Source organism: Cylas formicarius, unplaced genomic scaffold (genome assembly GCF_029955315.1).
Source record: "Cylas formicarius isolate icCylForm1 unplaced genomic scaffold, icCylForm1.1 PGA_scaffold_3__17_contigs__length_32017465, whole genome shotgun sequence".
NCBI lineage: Eukaryota > Metazoa > Arthropoda > Insecta > Coleoptera > Brentidae > Cylas > Cylas formicarius.
In genome coordinates this window covers 25,499,972-25,527,318 of record NW_026844326.1, presented here as the reverse complement: position 1 = coordinate 25,527,318, position 27,347 = coordinate 25,499,972, and the positions used below count along the sequence as shown (strand labels likewise).

The window sequence follows — 27,347 nt, the reverse complement described above, 5'->3', positions numbered from 1 at the left end:
TATACGAGAGGCCATCGAAATAGAAAAGTCCGGACACCTCAATACGAGAGACGACGCTCTGCATTTATCCAACACGTGGAGAACGATAATCAAACAGCAGAGCGATGCGCAGCAGCCAACGGGGGCATCGCAACTACGATCGGGCGAAATTAACAACGCGACAATTCAGTGGGCGGAGCCACCTCCCCCCACGCACAAGCAGCACCGTTACCATCTCCGGCGCAGAGTATAAATACCGCACGCACCGCCGATAACCTCCCAGTGTTCGAAGTGTTTTCGGAGCGCGAGCATTGAAGGTGCCAAGTGAGATTTTGGCGAAACGTCTGCAGGATTCCAGTCGGATGCAGGATTTGCAGGATTCCAGTCGGAGTTCAACGAGCGAACGGATGATATCCTGGAATATAGTGTCATCACATTTTTCCATCCGTGAATCAATACGTGAGAATATATATATATATATATATATATATATATATATATATATATATATATATATATATATATATATATATATATATATATATATATATATATATATATAAAGGTGTGCTTGAAAACTTTCCATTTTTAACCATTTTAATTTCTTGAGTGCCTGGATATTAAGTAAGTTGGAAATAAAACGCCAACAAGCTGATAAGAGGTCACAGTGTCTAAGCAGGTGTAAGACAAACGAGAGAAAACAAGGCTCTTCCATAACTGAATTTTCAGGTCATACGACAATACATTGTTATTTGAATACAGCAATCTCAAATGCATATAACACCTTTCGAGATAAGCGCGACTTGATCCAAAATCTTCATGTTATCATCAATACATAGACGCAGACTTTTACCAGACTCTACAATTTGAATAGGTTCCATCTTGGACGTATATTTTCTTTCTCTAGAGATGAGGAGAGCTGAATTATCTTTTGCCGCAGGTTATATAGATACGACTGCAGAAAATTTAACGTATTTTCATCAAATACAATATACCGACACTTGGCAATCAGCAATTGAACCAAAGCTGTTGCCATTGACTTGTCACTTAATCTCAAAATTTCGTCGCACAAGTGCAATAGTTACCTAACTCATAACTCATAACAGATTTTATTTCCGATACGATTTCGGTAATATGAGAAATTTCAACGAATTTAAAAGTAAAATTAGATGCATTACTGATTTTGTTAGTACCATAAATAGTTATGGTCGATGCACATTTCTCGAACAAGGACACGAAATAACGATTAATTTCTCCTGATTATCCAAATTTGATGTCATCTCGGAACGTATTTTCCTGCTATATCTTCAACGGTGTATTTCGTTTTTGTAAATTTGTGATACTCTTAGATTTTCATCAGCCGTTTAATAGAAAAAATCTTTGGATGTAAAATAGTGACTCCACGACAAATTACCCCACTGACAGCCGGTATATACAAATTTCGCTGGTCCGCGCTCTCAAAAACCGATCGGAAACTACTAGAAAGTGTATCTAATCACGTATCCCGCCTCCGGACCAATCGGCGGCCGATAAAAAAAAACAACGAACGGCATTTATTGAAATTTCAACTATGAAATTGTCCGATCTGTTATGTCGCTTTTTGTCGACCGTTTTTGTCGTTCCCACATCGATGATGTCATGGGAATACTATTAAACAAAACAACAATTATTCCTCGACCTCCCCCTACGGTTAAATATGGCCGACACCTTGTCGAAAAACTAGCGCGTTCTTATTATTACCTTTTTGGCTAATTGCCGCTGCTTTGCTGTTTGTTTCTCGCCGTAAAGTGGGCCCCGTCCGCCCGTCTCCTTTGTTCTGTCAGTTTGAAAAGTAGGCGTAATTGTTTATTATCTTTGACAGTTATGTGTCGACGGTTCAAATTAATTAGCGGCGCAACGCGGTCGGCTCTGGCGGATTTTGCCATCGGAAAATGGCACTGAACTTGAGAGTTAAATTTTATTTAGAGGTAGTTTAGTAATGAAAATTCATTTCTTTGCCGTACACGTCAATATTTGTTTTGTTAGAAGATGGTTTATGAAATTATTTTTAATCTATACTTATTTTTGGTTAGTTATTTGCAATAAAGAATTTATTAATTGGATTTATTTATCATTTGTATAAAATGATAAGGTACGAGGGCAGCGCTAAAATTTCCCGACCTGAATTTGAAAGAAACAAAGTAAAGTAACAATTTTTTATTATTTTTCAATATAATCCCCCTTAACTTCAATACACTTATTATATCTCTTTATAAACAACTCAATCCCTTTAAAAAAAAATTCTTTTTGTTTGTCTGCAAAATGAGCTAAAACTGCATCTTTTAACTCAACTTCGTTGTTAAACCGCCGTCCACGTAAGTCCTTTTTCAAATATCCAAACAAATAATACTCGCGGGGGGCCATATCTGGACTATAGGGGGGATGATCTATCTGTTGGAACCCACACTCTAAAATGGCAGCTTGTGCAACACCAACAGTATGGACAGGTGAATTATCGTGCAACAGACGCAAGCCTCTGGTCAGTTTTCCTCGACGTTTTACACGTGTGCAAATTAATGTAATATTGTTGCGTAATATTTACCATTGACAATGGTATTAGTTTCTTTAAAATCTATCAAAAGAATTCCTTCACAATCCCAAAAGATCGTGGCTATCACCTTTTTTGTTGACTGGCAGACTCTGAATTTTCTTGGAGGTGCTTCACCCTTACGACGCCACTCCATTTATTCTTTTTTCGATAGAGGGTCATAATAGAGAACCATAGTTTCATCTCCCGTCACAATAGATTCTATGACAGACTTCGGTTCCGATCCACAGAGTTCCAAAAAAGACCACGCACAGTCGGCACGGTGTTGTTTTTGAATAGCCGAAAGGTTTTTAGGAACCCATCTTGCACTAACCTTATGCATAAGTAAATGGATCATGCAGGATTCGACGAACACTTATATCAGAAAGCTTAGTAATTTCTGAGATTTCCTTCACCTTTAAACGTCGATCACTCAATACCACCTCTGCCACAATCGCAACAATATCTTCCGTTTCGACCTCTACTGGTCGACCAGTTCTTGAATCATCTTCAAGGGTCTCCTGCCTCATTCGAAAACGTTTTGCCCATTCTTTCACTACAGAATACGAAGGAGAACTTTGGTCGTACACACCATCCAGCCTTTCTTTAATAATTTTAAGTACTAACCCTTTTTTTGCCAAAAACTTTATGACTGCTCTATACTCAATTTGCGTTATTTGCAGCTTCTTTTCGGACACGTCTTGTTTAAAATGTTGTCAAGACTTCAATTTTTTTTCGCAGCCTACTAAGATACATATTTAAAAGACAAAGTTTTATCGTGATACTGGAGCTGCATCTATGTCAGGCCGGGATATTTTGGCGCTAACCTCGTATATCTGTGTATACAGGTGATGATAAATACGTTTTTGTGGCCCTGTTATAATCCCTTTTATTACATGTCATAAACGAATAAATATTGAACTCTTATTTTCCAAAGTCTTGAGCATGCAAAGGTCGCACCTCCTCCTAAAGTAAAGAACCCCACAGAATTTAAACAGCTAAAGTCACTACTACTCTTTCTAAAGTTTTTGGAAGAATAATTGACTGGCAAATAAGAAAATTCTTAGCTCTTTTTGATAATAATAATAATAATAATAATAATAATAATAATAATAATTTTTATTTCAAATTGTGTTAGTATATTACAAAATACAAAAACACAACAGAAATAGCGTTTTTAGTCTTTTATTGATTAGAAGTGTCCTAATATTTATTTTAAATCTTTTCAAACTATTTATTTCTTTTAAACTGTTGGACAGTTTGTTATAAAAACTTCTACACATATAGTATGGACTCTTCTCTGAGTTAATCTATGTATTGGGTAATTTACATTTCGCGTTCTAGGGTTGAACGTATGGGATGATATATGTAGTTCGAAATATTCCCGATTTTTAAAAAAGAAAATGAGTGACTCGTAAATATGACACCGTATACTGTCATTAATATTTCCATCTGAAAAATTCCTCGACAACTATCTCCACACTTCATCTTTTTAATTAGCCTTATAACTCTCTAATGAACTACAAATAATCTTTGTACTGCGCTGTGCCCTCCCCAAAAAATAATGCCATATTTTAAATGGACAGAAAATTGGCAAAATACAAAATTTTTGTTGTATTGTAGTGTAACTACTCTAATTCCACAACAAACAGAATTTAACCGTTTTATTGAACTATCAATATGTCCATTGCAGTCCACAAATTCATCCTAAAAACTTTACACTATCTATTATATTGATAACATGCTTATCACATTCCAAATAGGGGCAATTTAGACGAAACAAAATTAATACGTTTTCTTTAAACCAATTGTCGGCTATACTTAATACAAACCAATCGGGTTTAGAAAAGATTATACTTGTGGGAGTGCTTTGATAATTTTGTTAGACTTTAGCAAGGTTAGGTTAGGTTAGCCATGATCGATCATATATTGCTAATTTCAGTTTTGTGTTTCCACACACTGCAGGCGTTCTGCGACAATATGTATTCCGAACCAATCTCCGTTGCGTTAGTTGTACCACAATGTAGCATATTGGGTCCCTTGTTCTATACAATTGATACGTTTAAGTTCGTAAAGGCTTTAAAATATTGTAATTATCACCTATATGCTGATGACACTGACATTTACTTTTATTTTTGAGATCATGACATGACACAGTCTGAGACTAAAATTAACGCTTCTTTAAAGAACTTTTATAAAATTGCATCCGATCATCTACTGCAGCTAAATCCAACATAATTCGTTGGTGTGGGTCGGGTGGGGAGTGGAAGTGATTCGCAGGTACATAATGTCAAAAAAAATGATCATAAAAATTAATGACACTCCTATACCATACTCGGATGCATCGAAAAGTTTAGGATTGATTTTGGACTCTAAGTTGCGGTTCAAGGAACTCATTACAAGCAAATTGGGAATGGCATATAGGAATTTTAAGTTAATATACAGTAATAGATATTTTCTTCCAATTGTTACAAAGAAACTACTTTGTGAATCCATTGTTCTGTCACACTTCAATCATTGCTGTGGTATGTACAGAAAATATAAAATTCATGTTTGCGCCATGTTTATGGAGTTGGCCGACATGATCATATTTCTTCATACTTTGCAGTTTCGGGTTGACTTAACATGTGCAACCGTGGTATATTCTATTTTAAATGAATTGAGTGTAAATATCCTGAATATCTTTTTAACAAAATCACTTTTCGTACAGATTTTTATGACTTGAATCGAAAAGAAATGTGATCACTTTCTTAAAGCATTACACTTACGTTAAATAATTTAAGCCTTTTCGGTCTAACAATATCAACCAAAACTTTTAAAAGCCGGTATAAGAAATATCTTCTTGGAACTCAATAATTTCTGTATCGGAAACACTCTGCGGTTTACCCTTACCCCTTTTTTCTCCTAAGACTTTTCTATTTATTGAAAACTATATTTGATGATTAATGTTATTTGTTCTTAGGATAACTTGGTTTACGTCAAATTGAGGCTTGAACAATGTCTGGCTTTGCTGAATGTCTGCGATTTATTATGCCTTTTGTTTGCCTTAAAATTGGCACCATCTAATATTTTGTAGCGTAACGATATGTATATTTGGCGCAGCAATAAATGTATTTATTATTGTAATTATTAGGGTATTCCTTAGTGATTTAGTTGCCGCAAAAATTGTAAACGGGAATTTTGGAATGGTCCTTTTTTAAGCCATATGTATTTTCAGTCTTCTTTGAAATAGTACACAATGCTATTTTCTGACCAATATTTTTTATAAAACAATAAAGAAGACTTAAATACTTCGAATTTGGAAGTAGTAGTTAGTAGTTTAAGTTAGAGTATTACAAATTATATTTAAATTACATCATCTACATATTCTCCCATCAATATAAATGAACAAGAGAAACACTATCCCTATTACTAGCCATTAATAAAAGGAAATCTACTTATTTTTTTTAACAGTCGTTGTATTATTAACGGTAACTCTGGGTAGTCCAAGTTACCGTTACTTTGACATTCCCTTGAGAGTGACTATAACTGATATAACGGAAATACCTATAATCAAGATTATTAATGGCATTTATAGTTACACAGTGTTCGAAGTGTTTTCGGAGCGCGAGCATTGAAGATGCCAAGTTAGATTTTGGCGAAACGTCTGCAGGATTCCAGTCGGATGCAAGATTTGCAGGATTCCAGTCGGAGTTCAACGAGCGAACGGATGATATCCCGGAATATAGTGTCATCACATTTTTCCATCCGTGAATCACTACGTGAGAATATATATATATATATATATATATATATATATATATATATATATATATATATATATATATATATATACAGGGATTTCCAGTAATAACGCGAGCGCAATTGTATTGTTCAGATCTCTTATTTTACGTTGTTGATCAAAATAATTATAATATGTATACTTGTTGACTTGACTTGTTGACTGTGACCTTAAGGATGGATTCATGTGTTTGGTAACCGATTTTATGTTATCTTTAAAGTCGACTACGGAACAGAATGACTTGGAGGACTTCAAATCATAAAATAAAAGAGAGTCTAAGTTAAAAAGATGGACGACGAGGAAAAAAGATATTCCTATCAGAAAACTTTTTGACTATTCGATTTAATAGGAATGAGTGTAAAAATACACTTCTTTTACAATTCAAACAGCATCGGGATAACATTTGCTTCAATTGCTATTCTTTTGCTGTTTGGAGTCGTTGATAAATAAACGTGAAAAAATTTATTGTATTTGAGGACGGCCTCAAAGTCGATGTCGCATTCGACGAGGACTTTCAAGGAGCATAATCAAGTTTTTTTTAAATTAAATTTGATTTGAGTTATATTGTATTATATTGTCTAAAATAATTATGGACCTTAGTAATTTTTATTTATTAATATTAAATGTAATTAAATATATTAAATGTACATTCAAAACCGCGGTGTGAAAAGCTATGCTGTCATGTATAGATTATTTAGAATAAATTTTTTTTAGAAAGGATAAGAGAAGGAAATTAATAAAAAAACGCATTTATTATTCTATTCACTTTGGAAGCAGCTCTCTTATTTGTCTAAAATGCTTGTATATTGTAAAAAGCAGTTGATATGTTTTACCTTCACGTGTTTGTTGGTTGTTGGTTTTAGTTCATATAATTTTTTAGTAGATTATTTTCATTTTTTTATAAAAACGGTTAAGTTTAAGAGTTCTTTGTGAAATGCCTATTATCCTATTTTTTGAATTTATCCTCTTTAAATTGTTATTTTTCTTACTTTCTGGATACTAAAGACACACATTTTATTCTTCTTTTCTTCTTCTTCTTTTCTTCTTCTTCTTTTCTTCTTCTTCTTGATTGTTCCATGCGCAAGTTGGATGAACCTTCTTTACTTTTTTTCGTATTTACTTGATGGGTTCCTGTATTATCGACTGTATTTTATATGCGAAATAAATATCGTTATTACATAAATAAAAATCTTTTTGCTAAATAATAATAACTTGAGACCTATAAATCAATAAAAGTCGATAATTCAAACATATTAGTCTAATTCATAATTATTATATTTTTCTATTAGTTATTTAAGATATTAGAATTTTTATAAATTGTTTATATTTTCTCCGCTTAAGATGAAAAACAGTTTACTTGTAAAATAGTGAAATATTTTGTTTATTGAAATATGCTGGAAAATAAAGACCAATTTATTTATTATTTAAATTAATATTTAATTGATTTTTGTGAAACTTCTTCTGCATAATGACCGACCCGTTTCGTTTAGTCGTCACATACTTTGCGAACTGTTCATCCGCGACTAAAATATTCCGCGAGCGTCCCTCCCACCCCCGTTCGACCAAAACTCCCCCACCGCGTCACACATCCTCACCGCCAGTGGCGAAAAGTAAAAAAAAAACTCCATATAAGCCGGCGGCACCCGTCCGAGTCAATTTGTAACAATCAAATCGTCACGTTCTAAACGGCCCCGGTCCTCCGCACGTCGCTTACAGAACGAGGAAGAAGAAACGGGCCTTATCGCAGGTGGCTGCTGTCCGCGATAATGAAACAATCGCGTCGACGCTCTTCGGTCGCGAACAACTGACGATCGCGGGTGCTCAAGGCCGGCCAAGGACGCGGTTCTTTTTTTTTCGATTTTCGCTCTTTCCAGTCGGGGTACGGGCGACTTGTTCGATTTTTCGGGTTTTTGAGGAATTCCCACAAAAGACAGTTTCGCTGCTAAGTTTGGTTAGTGCGCGGCCAATAAATAAGGTTAGTTGTTTTTAGATTTAAGGGAGAAATGTGTCGCGAAAGTTCCTCTCGTGATCGACCATCGATATCTCTTAATTTTTCACTACTTTTTTATTGAATTTTAGTATGTATGATTCTTGCGGATCGCTATTCTACGAAAAAAGAGAGAGGAAAAAATAAAATGCGAAATAAAGAAAAGAGAAGGAAACGAAGAAAACATCATGGCACATTTGTTATTTCGACTTGCAATGCTTTATAAGTTTGAAAGTACTTTTTACTTTTGTATGTAAGTTTTTTTTTGTAATAGCTCTCTTATAAAAACGAAAAGAAACTCAAAGAAGAAAGAGAATAAAAAATAAAACGGCATACAAATGAAATCCCAAACAAAGTAAGAAAAAAGAAAAAAAAAATATTTTGACTTTGGGTGCAATGTTCTAAAGGTTATAATTATACTTATTCACTTTTTATCACTTTTTTTATCACTTCATTATGAAAGAAAAAGTGAATACATAAAAAGAGGAAAATATTTTTTTTTTGTTTTTAAAATTTTACTATGCGAAATTTTGAGAAGGAAAGGACTAATTTAAGACTTCAAATTTCAAAAAAATTTTTTTTTTAAATTTTCACATAGGGCCTAGAATAATTAAATTTAAATAAATAATTACTGTGACCCAAATTTAGCGTTACTAATTATATTTCAATTGCATAATACCAAAAAAATATTTTCAAAAATTTATATTTACCAAAATTTTTCAAAAATGCGTAAACCATCGAAAATTTATTTAACAAAATTTTCAGATGAAATTTCGCACAAAGAAATCTAAAAAAAATTGGTTTCTGAAAAAATGATAATTAATTACGTCCCAAGCAAACTTTTAAAGCGGTGGTCACCTTGAATTGAGTACCGTAAAATCAATATTTTAATTTATTTTGAAGCTTTATTTACTATGTATGAACAGGGATTGCCACTAATAACGCGAACGCTATTGTATCACCTGTGTTAACAAAAATCAAGTGAAATATCAAAAACTAACCAAAACTTTGGTTTAGTGAGTACAACGATTTTTTTATTGCAAGGTATTCTTCCGTAATAGTTGGATATATTTAACTAAAAATGAAAGAGGTACTTGTCTCTTTCCTTCAGATCTCTTTCCTTTGCACTTTTTAAGGAATGTAGAGTAGGGTGCTTCAAAAAAAAATTTAATTTTTTTTTAGCTCTTACCCTCTCAAATGTTTCTTTTTGATATAAAAAAAAATCCTCACCAAAGATGAGCTCTGTAGCTCAACTCTATTTTTATTTTAGTTTACCATTTAATTAAGATGGGAAAAATTCTTTTTTCACAAAAATTAAATTTACATAGAATATTCGCAATTTTTTTACAAAAAAAAAAAAACAATTTATATTGTTAAAACTGAGTCTTTAACCTTTCCAAAACCATATAACAAAGTATGCTTATCATTAAAAGAAGATTGATTACAGCCATTTAAAAATTACTAAATTTTGAACTTTTCAGAAATAGCTTCTAATAATTTTAGTAGTCAGTGTTTTATTTCTATTGACTTCCAATTTTAAAATTGTTGTCAGAACGTAGTCTAGGTGGCAGCACAAATTATATTAGATCATACGGTGCAGTTGTCAGTGTCTGCAACACATATATTAAGAAATTATTGGGTATTGTCATTCTTTAAAACTCTCAGCAATTTTAATTATTATCAGTAAAATGACAAAGAAAAATTTATTTGTTGGGTTTTTCATGTACAAAATTAAGTAAACGAAATTTACCGAGTATAAGAAAAGTTTTACAAATATTTTTTTGCACGCATACAGATTCTAACCTCACAATTCATTAGAGTCTGTCGAAACTTCTAAGTTTGCAGAAGTTGAAAAAATACTATGTCGATTTGACGTTTTCCATTCTTCGTTTAAATATTTGGACTGAGCTTCTGTTAAAGAATATGCTATGTTATGATTAGATACATGAAACAAATTATCAAGGCGATTTTTAAATGTATGCTCCTTAATTTTTTGTTTCTGAATTTCCTTTTTTTTTTTTTCAAAGTTCCCACTCTCGATAAACTTTCATGATTTTAGTAATAGCGTTATATGGTTGACAGACGGGAATAACAGTAGGTTTCTAAACTTTCATAACATCTCTAATCACTTCATCAAAATACTGTCGAATTGTGAGGTTACAATCTGTATGCTTGTAAAAAAATAATAGTCAAACTTTTATTATACTCGGTAATTTTCGTTTACTAAATAAACTAACCAAATAAATTTTCTATTCAGCAATTTTACTTATAATAATTGAAATTACTGAGAGTTTTAAAGAATGACAATACACAATACTTTATTAATATATGTGCTATTATAATTAGTGCTGCCACCCACATTACGTACTGACAACCATTTTAAAATTTGAAATCCATAGAAATGAAACACTGACTACTAATTAGGATAAAAATTTTGAGAAATTATGTAGACAAAAAATTATTAGAAGCTATTTCTGAAAAGTTCAAAATATAGTAATTTTTAAATGGTTGTAATTAATCTTCTTTTAATGATAATCATACTTGGTTATACGGTTTTGGAAAGCTTGAAGACTCGACTTTAACAATATAAATTGGTTTTTTGCGAAAAGTCGCGAACATTATACGTAAATTTAATTTTAGTAAAAAAAGAATTTTTCCCATGTTAATTAAATGGTAATCTAAAATAAAAATAGCGGCCCCTTAGAGTTAAGCTACAGGGCCCATCTTTGGTGAGGATTTTTTTTATATCAAAAGGAAACATTTGAGAGGGTAAGAGCTAAAAAAAATATTTTTTTTGCACCCTAATGTATTTCATGTACGCGAGTGCAGAAGCTGAAGCAGAGCGAACTAATGGAAATTTATTTTGCTCAGGAACCGACGATTGTGCCCTTTTCTAATTATTCTGAGGCGTGAATGAGCCATCCTGTATGTCGCAAACAAATTCGGCAATGGACTTGTCCTCGAAGCCACAAGTGTCAAAACTTAACACTTTGCAATGCAAACACTGGCTGATTGTGTTTATTTTACTTATTCATACTAACAAATATTCGCTTCTACAAGCAGTCAAGCGGGCTTACTTATAAAAAGACTGCACAATGAATGAAGGAAACACTTACCGTTGTTAACATTGAACAAAATATATGTGCTATCCTTTAGGGTAATGAATTTCTGGTAGACATTTTGCACTTGGTCGATTTTCGAATCAACGTCCACGTAAAGATAACATATTTGGTTGCAGTCTTGATTCATCGTTGTTATAAACCCATTAGCTTAAACCAATCACGAGCTGCCAGCTGCGATCTTTTCCGTATTAAGCAACGAGCCATCATGGGGCCGATTTTGTTTACTCGACGTAGGTAATCATTAACACCTGCCCTCGCGTTATATGATTGAACTAGTTTAATTCAGCCTCACGTCAACAGCTTTTCTAATCACCGGATAGTAACTGGAAAAGTCACGGAATGACCTTAAACTATTCAAACTTCTGCCAATAGGGAACTTGCGCAAAATTTGTGCTATTAAAAGAAAGACCGTTCAAAAATGGTATATTATGCAACATGTGCGGTAAACGGAAACTGACTCACGAGTTTATTTGACACGAGCGGAGCGAGTGAGTTAAAAAGTTGACCGAACGTGTTGCATACTATACTTTTTCTACGACCGTTAGTTTTCGCAAAACAACACGAATACATTCACTGACATAACCGTCAGAATTGACAAACGTCAAACTTCAAAGCGTGGGAAATATCTCCGTAAACATGCGATTGCACCCAAATCCGTGCCGTAAAATCCCGGAAATGTCCGAATTGGCTCGACCACATGAGAAACGAAACTGACGTGGTAAAGTGACGCTATCCGCACTATAGATCGATGTGTAATTAGGTATTTTGCAGACGGGAGTAGAAAAAAATAATTTCGTAGTTCTATGTTGTGACGTCAATTCGCTTGTTAGATACGCGCTACCCGGACGGTAGCATAAAGAAGCCATTAGAGAACGACAACTGCCGCTTACTTTTGTTATCTTGTGTTTCGTATAAAAAAAAGTTTTGAAAATGACGGAAGCCGATTTTCTAAAAAGTCAAGGTAACTAACGAAATCACCGAAAGTTTTTCTTTTGCTGAAGTTCGCGGTGTAAAAGCGAAAAAGTATGTTCATAGAAAATTTAGCCACTAGTTTCAAACCAACATAATATTGTATTCAGCTTAAAGTTTTCTAATTTTTAAAATTCAAATGGCATATCAAATAAAATTTAAATTATGCAACAAAAAAAAAACAAAAGAAAATATTTTTTTAAAGTAGTGGAAACCTAAATACTGATTTTGAAGTATATTGACATTGATAACTTATTTTATATAGATCATTACGCCATTCGTATGGAGACTGAAAACTTAAGGTTAAAGTGACACCTGAACATAATGTTACCCAAAAACGACGGCTTTATTATCTGGTAGACGAATAACAAGTTTATCTCGCGTTTTACGGGTTGTATTCAAATACGTGGTCACGACTTGAAATACTGTTGCACTCCACACGAGCCAAAAATATACGTAAATAATATAACACAATAACATGTGCCGTATCGATTGAAAAGCAGCGGTATGACGTCACGGTCTTTCCCGCGCATTTAATGTGGTCTAAAATTAATAGCCGGGCGTCACAACTTCAATTATTTATTGCAACTTAAATATTGGGTTTTGAGTTTTGATTTTTGGTATGCGTTGTTTCTATACATTCAAGTTCGCTATTGACTCGTTGACTATTAGTCCGGTCTTAACAAAGAGTTTGAATTTTACGCGATAAATTTTTTCGACGACTTATACACGTATTTTGCGGTCAAACGAGCAAATTCAACGGCCAACGGAAAAAGCGTAAAACTCTAACCTGATTTTGGCGATACACTTTCACGTGCATCCTGTATAAAGTTTCGAAAAAAAACCGCGTCGCGGGAAACAGCAAAAAATCACTGTTATTATAGAGGAATCCCAATCAATTAACTCGTTTTCAAGAAAGCCCCGCGCCTCGTGGCACTTTCACGAACTAAATCGATACGTTTGGCGCGGTTTTTTTGCCTTCTATTCTCTGGTCGCGTTCCATCGAGATTTTGCTCGAGATACGCAGGCTATCACTACATTTATAATAATAATATATAGACCCTCAGTGATCTAACAACAGCAGTGCTCAAAGATATAATCTTATAGATGCACCAACGCAAGATTTACTACGCACCATATACCATAGAAAAAAAGAATCAAAATGAAGATTTGTTATAATGGATGAATTAATAATTAATTTCTCTCTCTCTCTCTCTCTGCCCCTCCCTCCCTCCCTCCCTCCCCCCTCCCTCTCTCTCACGTAAGCAATATATAACTAAGCTACCCTAATTTTCTATCAATTCCGTAAAAACTTATATTATGAATATAAATATGAATGTATAGAAAAAATGGACTTATTTATTAATGAGTCCATCAAGAAATTTTCAAAAAAACTGAATATGTGAATTTGAGATTATAAAAAAATAGTTATAAATATAAATTCACTTACAACTTTTATGGCTTCCGATTTTTCATAAATAAAATTGTAATAACTAATTCGTCCGAACGATTAAAAATTTGAGGCCGCCTCAAGTTGAGGTAGGTAAATGCGTATCGGTGCAACCGGGCATTAACTCGTCGTGACGGCCAACAAAAAAAAAGTGCCCTCTCCTCCCCATTAATAGGAATCGCGCCGATCCTTTGAAGTCGATCCCGAAACGGGTGGTTTTTTTCTACCGTCACGATATTTATTAAACGCGTGGAGTCGATTAATCTCGAACTGTGTCCCGGCGGCCTTTACTCGGAATTGAGACGATTAAATCCGCATCCGACAAGACACGCGTGTAAGTGGGGTTGCCGCTCTGATCGATCGTCGATGTTTCCCGTCGGTTTTCGGTTTTTTTAGTCGAAATCTCGAAATTCGCGAATTTATTCCCCGATATCGTAATGATTACTTCTGAATAAAGCATTATTCCTGGCTCTATTATCAGTCTTCAAGTGGAAAATGACACAAAAACAAAATTTTATGTTTAAGGTGCCTTGTGGAACCGGAGTTTTGTAGATAACAAAGTTTTATTAGATGAAAAACAAACTTAAAGGACATTTTTACAAGTATACCTTCAAATCCACAAAATTAAAATATCCTCCATGAAATTAAGGGTTAATTAAACATTGTAACCAACCAAGTTATAGAGAATATTTGTCGGTAAATAGTAAAAGTATGTTAGGTAGGTTTAAAGAATAAAAAAATTACAACTGATGAATCTACAAAGGCGCTTAATACCAAACAAATTATTTTGTAAAATAATATCAAGATAAAAAATACAACGCAAAGATGAACATCGTATGAAAACAATGCAACCATTCCCAATTTAACTTCCAAACTATAGCAATAGTTTTTGGAGCAAAACGCTTTTATAAAGAGGTGTTTATTAACTATTTCCAAAATTGTGTTCAGTCAAAAAATAATATTGAACAATTATTAGTTTGATCTATACTTACTTAACACTTTGCCAATAAATTACGCTTCTTCTCAGTTTATTTTTTTACGTAAAGTTTATAAGATTTTAAAAGTAAACTTTTTCATTCATTTTTTTTACTGTATAAATAAAAGCCTGACTGGATTTTACGACAACTTGAAAGCGTCAAGAACGATAAACAAATTTAAAATTTTCCGTTCCTCGATACTGTCATTTATTCACGATGCTGACATAAAATAAATTTGTATTCTAAAATTTTGCACTATTTCATCAACTCCATGTTTGTAAACATTACTCAGATGACGTAGTTTCAACATGATTCACTAGCCGTTTCCTAAATCTCAGTTATATAAATTAAAATTGAAAAATTAATTAAATTTTAAAGACAACAATTATTGAACCGGAATTCAGTGTTAATTGAAATTATTAACCAAAAAAGTGCCAATTTTGTTTAGTTTGATCGTAGAAATAACAATTCGCCAGATAATTGGCTTAAATCATTTATTGCCACAAAAAAATTAAGAATTTAAAAATAAATTTTAGAAATGATATATTGTAGGTTCTCTCTGAATGAGAAATTATATTATATAAAAAATATGATAATCATCGAGTTTCTTTATTAGACTATTCTAATCACCACAAATAATACAAGACTTGAAAAATCACAGTTAAAATAGGCAAATGGGTGATTATTTACCTTTTTGAATCACTGGATCTATATTACCATATTACAACAGGTATACTGCGGTGTCCTAGATCTAATTTTCGTTTTTAATGTAACTAATAATATGTGATATTGCTGGGATGTCTATGCAATCCGCTTGGTTGATCATTTTTTTGTGTATATTTAATGTTTACTATCTTGACGTAGTTCTTGCTTAAGTCCCAACGAGTCTTTGTAAATCAATATGTTTTTAATCCATATTAAACTATGTCGTAATTTTTATTGTGATATTTTAAAATTCATTGTTTTGGAGTATATTTTGGCACATTATCGTGAGTATATTTCAGCTTAGTTTGTGATGGAATGTTCTCGGTTAACACTTTTCAGCGTCGTGATGAAGCCCACATTTATGCGAGAACGCTTGACGTCATCATAAAACCCAAATCTACTGAGCGCACCCTCTTCGTACATTATTATTCGGCATTATTATTGCCCCTCCAACTCGAAACCAAAACTAACCAATCCGAACTTTACACTAGGCGTGAGATTTGCGTTCCGAACTCTTAAAAAAAACCCAGGCGGTATAGATTCAAAAAACCGTAAGAAACCGTAGCTCGTTAGGAAGATTATTAGCCATAATTTTGTATAATTATTTATCGGCCGCCCGAGAAGATAAATCGAATCAACGATTAGACTTTGATAAAAAAATCGCGAATATGGCCCGCTTGTCATTACGATCGCTTGACGTGGCCGTATAACGGCAAATCTGGCGTATTACGTAGACGTCCTTCTCACAACGCAACGAATTCAATTTTCGCAAAATTCCAACGAGCAACGGCAACTCCCACGCGAAATTTTCGTTAAATTGAATTTAACGCAGCCCACATATTAATTGACCGGCGGCGAACGCACCAATGGCGGCGCCTTGACGCTCTAACAAGACAAAATGACAAAGACAAAAAAAAAATTTTACCACTCCACCTTTTTACTTTTGGACGATTTAATACTATTATTAGTTCTCATTCATGTTCATTCATTCTTATTAAACTTTTTTTTAATATGCGTACAATGTGACCAAAAATTCAGTGCAAAGGTTTTAAGTTCTTGTTATTTTACGCTGCTCAAAAAATTTTTTTAAACTCAAAAATTCTAACAAAATAAGTCCAATACACCGAAATATATTTCTATTGACAAGTTAAAAAATGAATTGTTTTTTGCACCACTGAAGTGATAAAGAAACCTGCGGTTATAGTTTTCCAATTCAATTCAATTCAGTACACAGCAACCGGCCACAATCTCTGTGTTGTAGTAGCTTGGAGGGGATGCATTTGACTGCGTTTGTAGCGAAACTCTACTAAATTTTTAATCCAATCTGCTTGATGGTATGAAGCATGATTAACCATTTTTGATACGAAACATCTTCTTTCGTCTTCTTTGCAATTGGACGGGCCACGTACATTCGATCTTCAATATATTTTTTTGTTATCTTAGTACACGTGTCCCTAACATATGCTTACAGTTTCAGACAGTTTGCACTTGCAATTTTTTTTGTAAGACAGAAGCGTTAGATGTATTTTGTCTGATGAAAGCCTTGAAGAAGTTAAATAAAGGGTATTGAAAAATCGTCGAATCAATAATAGAGAAGTGACCGAAGACGTCGGAATCTCTATTGGCTGGTGCCACGCAATTCTTTCCGAAGGTTTGTGAATGAAACGTGTAGCAGCAACATTTGTTCCGAAACTGTTTAATTTTCAACAAAAGGACCGTCGAAAGACCATCGCTCAAGAAAAGTTAAACGACGCCCGTGACGATCCTTATATGCTCAAAACTGGTGACGTCGAAACCAAAACCCATTGGAAGAACCCAGAATCTCCAAGACCGAAAAAAGCACGTCAGGTTCTAATCAAATGTCATGGTTTTGCTTTCTGTTTTCTTTAATTAAGAGTTCTTACCACAAAGTCGTACGGTCAATAAAGAGTACTGAAGTTATGCGCCGTTTGAGAGAAGCAATACGAAGAAAACATCCTGAATTGTGCATTTTGCATCACGATAATGCATCTGCTCACTTATCGCTGATTGTCTCTAACCTTTTGGTCAAAAACAAAACCACAATCATGCCTCAGCCACCATATTCACCCGACGTGGTCCCCGGCGACCTTTTTCTCTTTCCAAAACTCGAGAAACTCACGAAAGGAAGGGGGTTTGGAATGATTGAGGAGATAAAGAAAAAACAGCTGAAAAAACTCAAGGCTGTACCAGAAAGTTTTACCAGAAGTGCTTCGAAGATTGGAACAAGTTGCGGGATTACTTTGAAGGGGACAACATTAATTTTGATGGATAAATAATACTTTTTGATAAAACTGAAAAGTCCCCTTACTTTTTGAGCACTCTTGGTATGTCGTTTCGTTTCTGAACTAAAATTTTATACCATATCTTTGTATCTGTAGAAGTGTGAGAGGTTACTTGCTTCTTGTAGATGTTAAATAAACATGCACGCCGCTGCTTTCGTCGCATTACGAGCGGCAAATCAATTAAATTACACTCAATCTTCCTCTCGGCTCATCTGCATATTTCGCCAGTACATCTCAATTAGAAGGGAAATCGGGCTATTGGATAATTTCGCCTGTCGCGCATCATTTGTTTTTGCTGCTTTCGGAAGAAAGCAATCAAACGGCGCGGCGAAATCTCGCAACTTCTTCGTCTTCTTGTCGAGGGCCGAAATACTTAAACGGCATATATTTGCGAGGCCGCGTTTGGCCAGATGACGAAACCGTACGATCATTTTTGCACATGGCGGAAGATTCGAGAGGGTTTTACGATTTATACGGACGTCAATGATGACTTGACTAATTGTGAAGTACGAACTCTCATACTTTGTAAATTGAAAATGGTATGCTTCGGGTATCAGTGTTGAGTCCGGTTCTGAAAGCGCAAGGTCAGAAGATGGTCGTCACCGAAAAAAAAATTGACATACTCCACAGGATTGCTTTGTAAGCAAAAACTGAGCCAGAACTATAGCTATGTATCTTCCAGATTGATTTGTCTGGAATTAGCGAAATAAACTAGTTATAAAATAAATTCAAACATACGGTGGATGGTTCAGCTTCCGAGGTTTTCACGTAGATCAGATCATAATATCATAATAATATATATTGCCTTAAAAACAGCGACGTGCAGAGAAGACACTACCAAAGATAATAAAGAAAAGGCATAATAAAAAACGGAATCATTAGCTAAAATCTATAAAATTTAAAAAATCTGCAGTTTTATAGCGACATTTAAAAATATTAATATGTCCCAAAGAAATTTGCCCCGGAGAATTCTAACATAAAAAAAATGTGGGAACGGCAGTTTTTTATAGACCCATTTTTATCGTTATATTAGTACTTATGGATTTAATATTTACTTTTATGTCATAATTGCATTATTGTTCGCATATTTTTCAGCAAATGAAATCGCTGTGCCGTAAATAAAGTGTATTCCAGTTAATCTTGTATTTCGTTCAGGAATGTTTTACTCTTTGTTCGTTTCTACTATTTGCTAACCATTGAAAAATATGCCTTAAGTTGCAATAGAACTTAGTTTCTTGATGAGTCAGAAGTAACATGAATCTTGAAAATGCAAAATCATTGGTTTTTTTAGATCTACAGTTCTTGTCTCATATGTCAACCCTTCACTTGTTGTGTTCACTTGATCATCATCTTCTTCTTCTTCTCGTGCCTTATCCAATTCGGATGTTGGCGATCATCATCGTTATTCGAACTTTACTCACAGCCAACCAGAAGATTCTGCTTCTACCCGGGACTCTTTGCCTTCAACGTTGCCCTGCATGATGTTTTGTAATAGGCGATTTCTGTTTCCCACGACGTGTCCAAAGTATTCAAGTTTACATTTTTTAATTGTAAGAGTTGTGGCTGGCATCTCATTCTGTTCAGGAGTTTTTTATTTGTTGTGTGATTCTTGCACATCCACATCTCAAAGGCACCATACAGAAGCACCGGATAGATGTAGCAGTTTACTATTCGTTTTTTCAGCTTCAAACTGAGGTCTCTGGTGGTAGGTAGGTTTTTCATTGTAGAGAAAGTGCTTCGAGCTTTTTCTATGCGACATTTGATCTCCACGGAATGATCCCGTGCTTCCTAAATAAGTGAATTTCTCAACCCTTTAGACGACTTCGTTATTGATGAGCAGTTCTGTATGTGGTGTTGCTGATAATATTAAGATACCTTACTGGTTCTTGTAGGTTCTCCAGACTGATAGCTATCAAAACAGCGTCGTCGGCGAGATATTGAATTTGAAGAACTAATCCATCGATTAATTCCACTGATACGAAACCGTATAGAATTTTCCAAATTCCAAATCAATCAATCAATCCTTCACCGTTCGCATTTATGAGTACTGCCAAACACACAAATCAATATTCTTGCGAATTTTCTAAGCTGCGTAAAATGATTCTTCCTCGAGGCATTTTTTGTAGAAATCTACGTCTTCAAAACTAGATTTTAGGAGTGTGTTTGCTTGAATCTCCATTTGCAAATGTATTGGATCATTCTGTGCATTACATTTTGCTGGAGAAGCAAATAAAACAGTTTTCCGTATCTTTGATCTCGCTAAAACTCTTCGAAAATTATCCCGACAGTAACTTGAGTTCTTCAGCATATTGAGCCTAAGTAATATTTTCATACACAGAGGGCGTAGTTGAACTGTTAACTGCTGCCAGACAGCCTCTGTACCTCCCACAAGTGGATTTTGTTCTGAAACGCTTTCAAATGGCTGAGCAAGTCATTTACCAACCTTCCTTATCTTTGAAGCTTCAAAAGCAGAAATGCCGCCACATAACCATTTTGGGTCTCTCAAATTGGTTTATCTCTTATTAACATAAAATCCGCTATCTCATTTCTAAGTTTGTTGCAGCATTTTCCCTTTGCTAGGCCATCTTCACAATAATATGTTACGTGGTCATATACGACTAATATTTCATCCGAAAAAGCCTTGAACTGACGATGGTTAAGCCCTCGACATAAAATTGATGGATTAAGAACCCAAGTTCTGTTGGTGGATAATGAAATGAGTGCCTATCACGTGCCTTGCACGTTTATTTTAGTTTTTTTCTCGTTTAAAATTCCGATGAAACCGTCATGTAAGCCGACTATTGAAAATGAACAATTGGGGCACACTCCAACCGATGTTGACCATAACAAGCGCATATAGAACTGAGCTAAAGCTCGATTCGTCTAGAGTAGAAAGAACAACTGGGAAGCAATAATCTTTTGTTGCACCACCACTCGGCTTAATCGTTGATTTAATTTCGTGATTATGAGTAAGTAGTATTATATATTTTTTTAATTTACAAAAGGTACACAGTATGAGAAGTAGCCAGCGTAAATGCATTAAAATTTTTAAATTGAACTCATCTTATCTCGAATTGTATTTTGCATCTTGTTTTGTATTTTATTTTCTTGTATTTTGTCTCATTCTTAGGGTAAACATAAGGACTTCTTTCACTTGTTGGAGAATACATTATTTCACAAATGGCTTTTAAATTACCTTTTATAACATTCTCCATGCTGTCCCTGGAATTCAATCATTGATCAAATTAACTAACCAATACTGTCCGATTTACCTTTGTGCACTGTTCCACAATTTAAAATTATTTTATAGTATACAGGATGGCGAATAACACATATATTTTTTTAAAATGGTAACTAACTTTTTTCGACAGAAAGACGAGTAAATATTGGAAAAGTTGAAATAGATCGCAAAGTATAAACCCAATTTAAAATGATCCAAATACTGCCAACATCGGTTATAAAGGGACCAGAAAATAAAGTACGCTATAAAAAAACACAAAAAAGTGATGTAGGTACGTACATATTTTTATTTTATATAAAATTAAAAAACTAATAAACACTAATGTAGGTACTATATTAGTACTATCTGTATACTAAACCACCTAAACTAAAAACTTGTCTACCTATATAAACTTTACAACATATATGTAAAAATGCATACTTTATTCTTTTTGAGTAAAAAAATTCGTTATTTTTGTTTGTTTATTTTTTCGCAATACAAATTTCTTATACTCGATGTGCTTCTCAACCTTCCAGGACGCTTGCATAATATCATCAGTTACATTATCAGTAGACTGTACAAAAGTTGTAACAATTTAAGCGGTACAAAGCGCTTCAGAATTACTTGGTACTTCGTCCTGTTGAGGATCATTTGGCTGAAAAACTTCAGTAATAATATCATTATTCGTTAATAACTCCATTGTTATTAAATTATCATCAACAGTTTGGAAGCTTTCAGCTCAGGAAGGGGAACCTCCCAGTAATCGTCATAATTATTTTTGTAATTCTCGAACCACTCATCTTCCAATTTTATCAGACCTGTATGTCGAAAGCAGTTTGAAATAGTGGTTGAAGTAACATCATTCCAACATTGTGCAAGTAATTTTATGGAGTCTAGGTTAGTGATGTTGAAAGGTTCCATATTTTCAAATAACTGGAACAAACGATAAAAAAAATCTGAGGTAATATGTCTTAAGGCATTGTATTATGTCCAGATCCATCTCTCAAACTGTAATCTGATATTTGAAAGGATTAGATTTTTTGGATGAGCCACAATTGTGAACCAGAAGTAATATTTTTCTATTCCGACGTTTTAGATTTTCATCCCAATCCTTTAAATAATTATAAATAATTGTTGAAGTCATCCACGCTCGCTGGTTTGACTTATAAATGCAATACTGGGTCCCTGATCCTCTAACCAGTTCAACACATCTCCTGCTTCACCAGAAATTTTTCCTACGTTTATGTTGTGACGAACTTTAAAACGTTCGAGTCAATCTGTAGAATAACTAAAATCCTCACTCTGTAATCCAGTGACTAACTCTGCGGCTTTCGATTTGAAAACTGGACCACATATGAAACCATCGTAAAAGAGCTTCATCTACATTTGAACGCACAGGATTTCTAATTTCTTTAATCCTGTGGGATTTACAGTCACGTGCTTTCTTGATCTTTTACTCCAAATTGTAGATATTGTTGTTTTTGTCAATTTCTTTTGTCTAGCAATTTCCGCCTTAGCGATGCCACTCTCAATACTTCTGATTATCTCTATCTTTTCTTTGACTTCTCTTTCTTTTCTTTACTTGCTCCGATCCGCCATTTTAACCATAAACTTAAAAAAAAAGTGGAAAAAGGAAAATATTGTACTTTATAACCTTAGTAGAAGTTATATACGGTAATATAATAAATATAATATCCCATGAAGAATCAAGAGGATTTTGGCTGGACCAGTAAAATATGTACGTAATACCCGGAAGTACGTTATATCCCATGTACGTTATAAACGGAGTTTACTGTATATTCGTTTATTTTGAACACTTTGTAGCATATAATTCAAATTCCGTTGCATACATATTTTACGTCATCTTCGAATAACACTGGTACCAAATATGAGTGATCTATCTTCAAAGCTAATGGCGCTATAGTAATTTTTTTGTAAATGTAAAAACTAGCATTTTTTAGAAACATTAAAGTACTGGAAAAACTACATATTAGGTTTATTATTAATTAGAAAAGTTGAAGAATTTGGAAACGCATTCAAAACGAAATTTAAAAATAAGGTGTTTCATGTAAATATTATGTATATATGTTTTATTCTTAACGCTTTTTTAAACTACCCTGTATACTACACAATATGTTTAAATTGTACATCCTAACAATATTTACAACTTTTATATTTATCATTGCCTCATAACTTTACCGTTGACTCATCCCGTACTGCTTAGGTAGATATTAATAGTATTATATTCTCTTTTATATCATATATTTTGTTGACTGATGTGAACTTGGATTATTATTCGTAATAATTCTGTTTTATTTTTATTGTGAATCTAAATTTTAACGGAATCATTACCTATTCCACGCTACTTGTCTAAGCAAAGGGACGATATTTTATTCTGTCGTGTGTCTAATTGTTACTCTCCATGTTTTACTAGCCGCTTATTTTATTGTACCGTATATTCCAGTATTCCGTCTGAACATTGACCTTAGGCGATTTTTTTTATACGTGCAGCGCAAGACCTAATTAAAAGAAAAATATTAACGACCGATCGTAAATTAGCAATAATTGCGGCTTTGACGGTTTCGCTCCGATCGTTCCGAACGTATTGTTAAAATCCTCACGCAAGATTGATTCTAGGACGAGCTGATTATCGGTCTTAACCCGTATTAGCCCATTCCGATTCCACCCGGAGCCCGACGAAAACGTTCGCGCAGGACAGCGTATGGACGTTGTCACGTCGGGGTTAACGGCATCGTTAGATTTAAATGCGACTGGCGATGGCCGAAACGGTTATTATTACGAAAACTTACTCCAGTATATGTACCGGGTGTGCGAGTTTAAATATTCATCATACGAGAAAAAAAATGCATATTAGATGTTGTTCGGAAACAATTGAGACTTCAATAGCCTTTTTGTTTTTCAGAAGAGAGCACGGGTAGATAGATAAGCGATATTTTGAAAAATGTTGGTTCGAATTCTTAATTGGAAATATATCCTTACAATATTGATTTTCATGGCATGCCAAACGGTAATTATTAAGTTGAACAATGTCATTATCATTATTGTTAATATTTTTATTATTTATTAGCGGTTATAGCGAGTATGTTGGTTTAAAGCTGAGACGAATTCAAATCTTTTTTTTATTGCTTTCTGTCGCGGGGGGTTTCGAACATTTTTGGAAATAAATTATTAAACTAATTGTTTTGCAATATACTACATAAATAATTGAATAATTAATAAATTGGAATATTGCTGATATGAAGAAGAGAAGGAAAATTAACGTTACTAAATAAACTAACACCTACCCGACCTAGGTTGGCAATGGACAACAATGATTACTTCTTAAGCGGCAGAATGCTTGTTTAGAGCTATGAAGTAGGAGGCACATTAAAATGGGATCTCTAATTAGTTCCCTTAAGTCCTTAGCCCATGTATCCCAAGTCTTGATAATATCACCTTCAAGTCAAGGGAAGAACTATCTAAAACACAATTTTAAATGCCTGTGTGGTTAGAGATCCATCACAGGCGAATGAACTTGCTGTTACTCTTCGTTAAAGTTATTAAACTTCTGCACCAAATTGCAGAAATTTAATGGAAGATTGTTTGATTAATCAACTCCTCCATCTAGAAGGTATAGCTACGCACGTCATTTACGCAGATGTCGTACAAGGAAATGGCGCGCCAGTGACTCGTTTAAGTACACACATCTAGTAATAGTCGAATATGGCCGTTGCAGTCCCGAGAGTTCCGCAATCGCAAACGCGCTTTCTCACATGCGTGTACGCCACGAATCATTACTGTGTTTGATCCGACGTTCTCACGACAAAGAACCCCTTACGGTTCTTGCAACGAGTCTTAATTACACAGCAAATCCGGGTTGCCAATTTTCGACGACCCACCCTCTTTACCAGATCCGGTGTCGGGTGATTTTTTTTATTTTCGTTTTGATATCGTCGCACTCTAAGCTTTCCGAGTCTACTAATGACCCTACAGCACAAACATACCACCCACAAGTTTGTCGGCTCATGGGAAAGGTATACAGGGTGGAATAAAAGTTGTGTGTGTGTTGTACGATTAGAGTTGGAATTTCCTTCGTCACATATTTATTTTAAATTTTACAATAAAAATAGTTATCCAAAATTTTTTGGGTCCGAAACGAGCTTCTTCGGAATTTTATTATTATTAGCTTTGCTTTATAATCCAAAAAGTAGGAAATTTTAAAATCTAATGATGACAGATTCAAGGAAAAAGATAATAGGTAAAGTAATCAAGAAAATATCATCGTGCTTATAAAATTTGAGAAATTAACTTCTTATTTGTAATTAAAACAAATCTACTGGTAATTTGTTGATAGGTTTAGGAGTTTTATATGAAATATATCTTTGAACTAACGCCGCGTGTCGTACACTAGCAACTTGCTTTTCCTTATATTATTCTATTTAAGTCCCTAAGAGATAAAAGCTTTCTCGGATTTTTAGATAAATAAATCGGATTTTTAGCGTTTCGTAAGTAATGGCGTAATGAAGAATAAATAAACCTTACACATGTGGTGCAAAAATTGGCTTCTTCAACGACAAAGTTTCTATCAAATTGGTATAACTGCAAACAGAATTATCTTAGGATGGACGAAGATGCTTATTCGTTACTGTTGAAGAAGATTGATACAAAATCGAAATACAACAATGACACTTAAAATAAGCAACGATTAACTGCAACCCTAAGATACTGTAATACTTTTTGCAAAACTTCTGGATTCCTCTTGAGTCGGTTTTTGCTGAGTCGAACTTGCTGACGTTTCGCCAATCATCCTGAAGGCTTCTTCAGAGTTTGACTGAAACTGGCTCGCATTTTACTCTGTACCTGCTTATATACTGTTTGAGGGGGGCAGAGCTAAATGGTGACAGATAAGGACCTGCGTCGCGGTTAAGATTGTTAGGTTGTTTATAGATTTCTATAGACTCTCGAATTTTTCGTTGGTAGTAGAATTGATTACATGCAAGAATTTTCTGTAAATGCTGTAAACTCCTGGCATCTCAAATGGAATTTTGTCTTTGACCCACCGAAGATGTTGAGAGATTTTTGGACAAGTGATAAATCTGTATACCGTGTTTTAATTCTGGGTTCAGTGACTCGGGCTGAGATAGCTTTACGGCTCTCTTTGGGCCGGATGGTGATGTGACCATGCATTAAGGTATCGGTCTGTGTGAGTAGGTTTTCTGTAAACACAATGACCCAATGTTGTCTGGTCTAGGAATTGCAAAAATGGTACAAATTAATTTAAATGAGGTAAATGATGAGACCCTAATGTGGCCTTCACATAGTCCAGACCTTAACCCAACAAGAATTAATATAGATCAATTACAAAATCGGTTACAAAAAGTGAGGAGGCAACACCTGATTTTGTTTCGTGTTTATGATTTTGTTTCAAATTAGTTTTGTAATAAGCCATGAAATAAGAAAATGCCGTATAAACTAACATTTCCTGGCAGAAGGGAATTTTTTACCCTATTTTCAAAAAGTTCCCTTCTCATGTCCTGTTTGGAAACTGCTATACATGGAACTCATTATGAGGGGAAACAAATATCAAATACTTCAACTCATAGTGCGAGGAAAAATAAGGGGAAGATTGGTGATAAGAAGACATTCTTCTTTTAATTTCTGTTGCAATGATTCAAGTGACGGAATTTGGTTTGTCTCACGCATCGTTCTTTCCCTTCTAGTGAATCACTATCAAGAAATCGACGCAAGATTAACTTTGGAAAGCCAGTGAGAAGACCCTGCAGAAAAATTTTGAATTAAAAACTATAAATTATTAGCGGATTTTTTTATTTGTTTTTAAAAATTTAAATACGTAGAAACATTATGTGCAATTGTCCGAAAATAAACATAAAAATATATGTATTATATTTTTTTTTCCTTTATATTACTGGTAAAACGATTCTCTCGCCGCAATTATCCACATGATACTTTTTGCTTGGTTACTCTCCTTCATTTGGTCGTCGAAATTTCCTTCAAGTCACGATCTAATAAAGTAATGGCAAGACGCAAACGATTTTCAAATTTATAGGATGTCGACATTGCTAAAATGAAAATATTGTGGGTAAAGGGTGTTTCGTTTATGGTGGTCCAGGCAAGTTATGGATATTTATCGTGGCTGGACTATACATCCTATATTTATGAAAAGGGCCTATATACGATGCAGGACTTTTCTCCAACAACGAAATTATGGCGGCACCAGAGTTATCGTCGTTTTTTTGCGGAGACTCTTAACACGCGTGTAATGGATCT

At 34.2% G+C, this 27,347-nt stretch overlaps 1 protein-coding gene across 1 annotated transcript in view; it reads left to right on the top strand.

The window, feature by feature from the left end:
- Window positions 1-7,999: 7,999 nt before the first annotated feature.
- The window catches only part of LOC132699643 (uncharacterized), a 46,217-nt gene continuing 26,869 nt past the window's right edge, over window positions 8,000-27,347 (top strand). The window contains exon 1 of the mRNA XM_060666479.1: window positions 8,000-8,301. The gene's annotated coding sequence lies outside the window, so the exon portion shown is untranslated. The remainder of the gene's footprint in view (window positions 8,302-27,347) is intronic.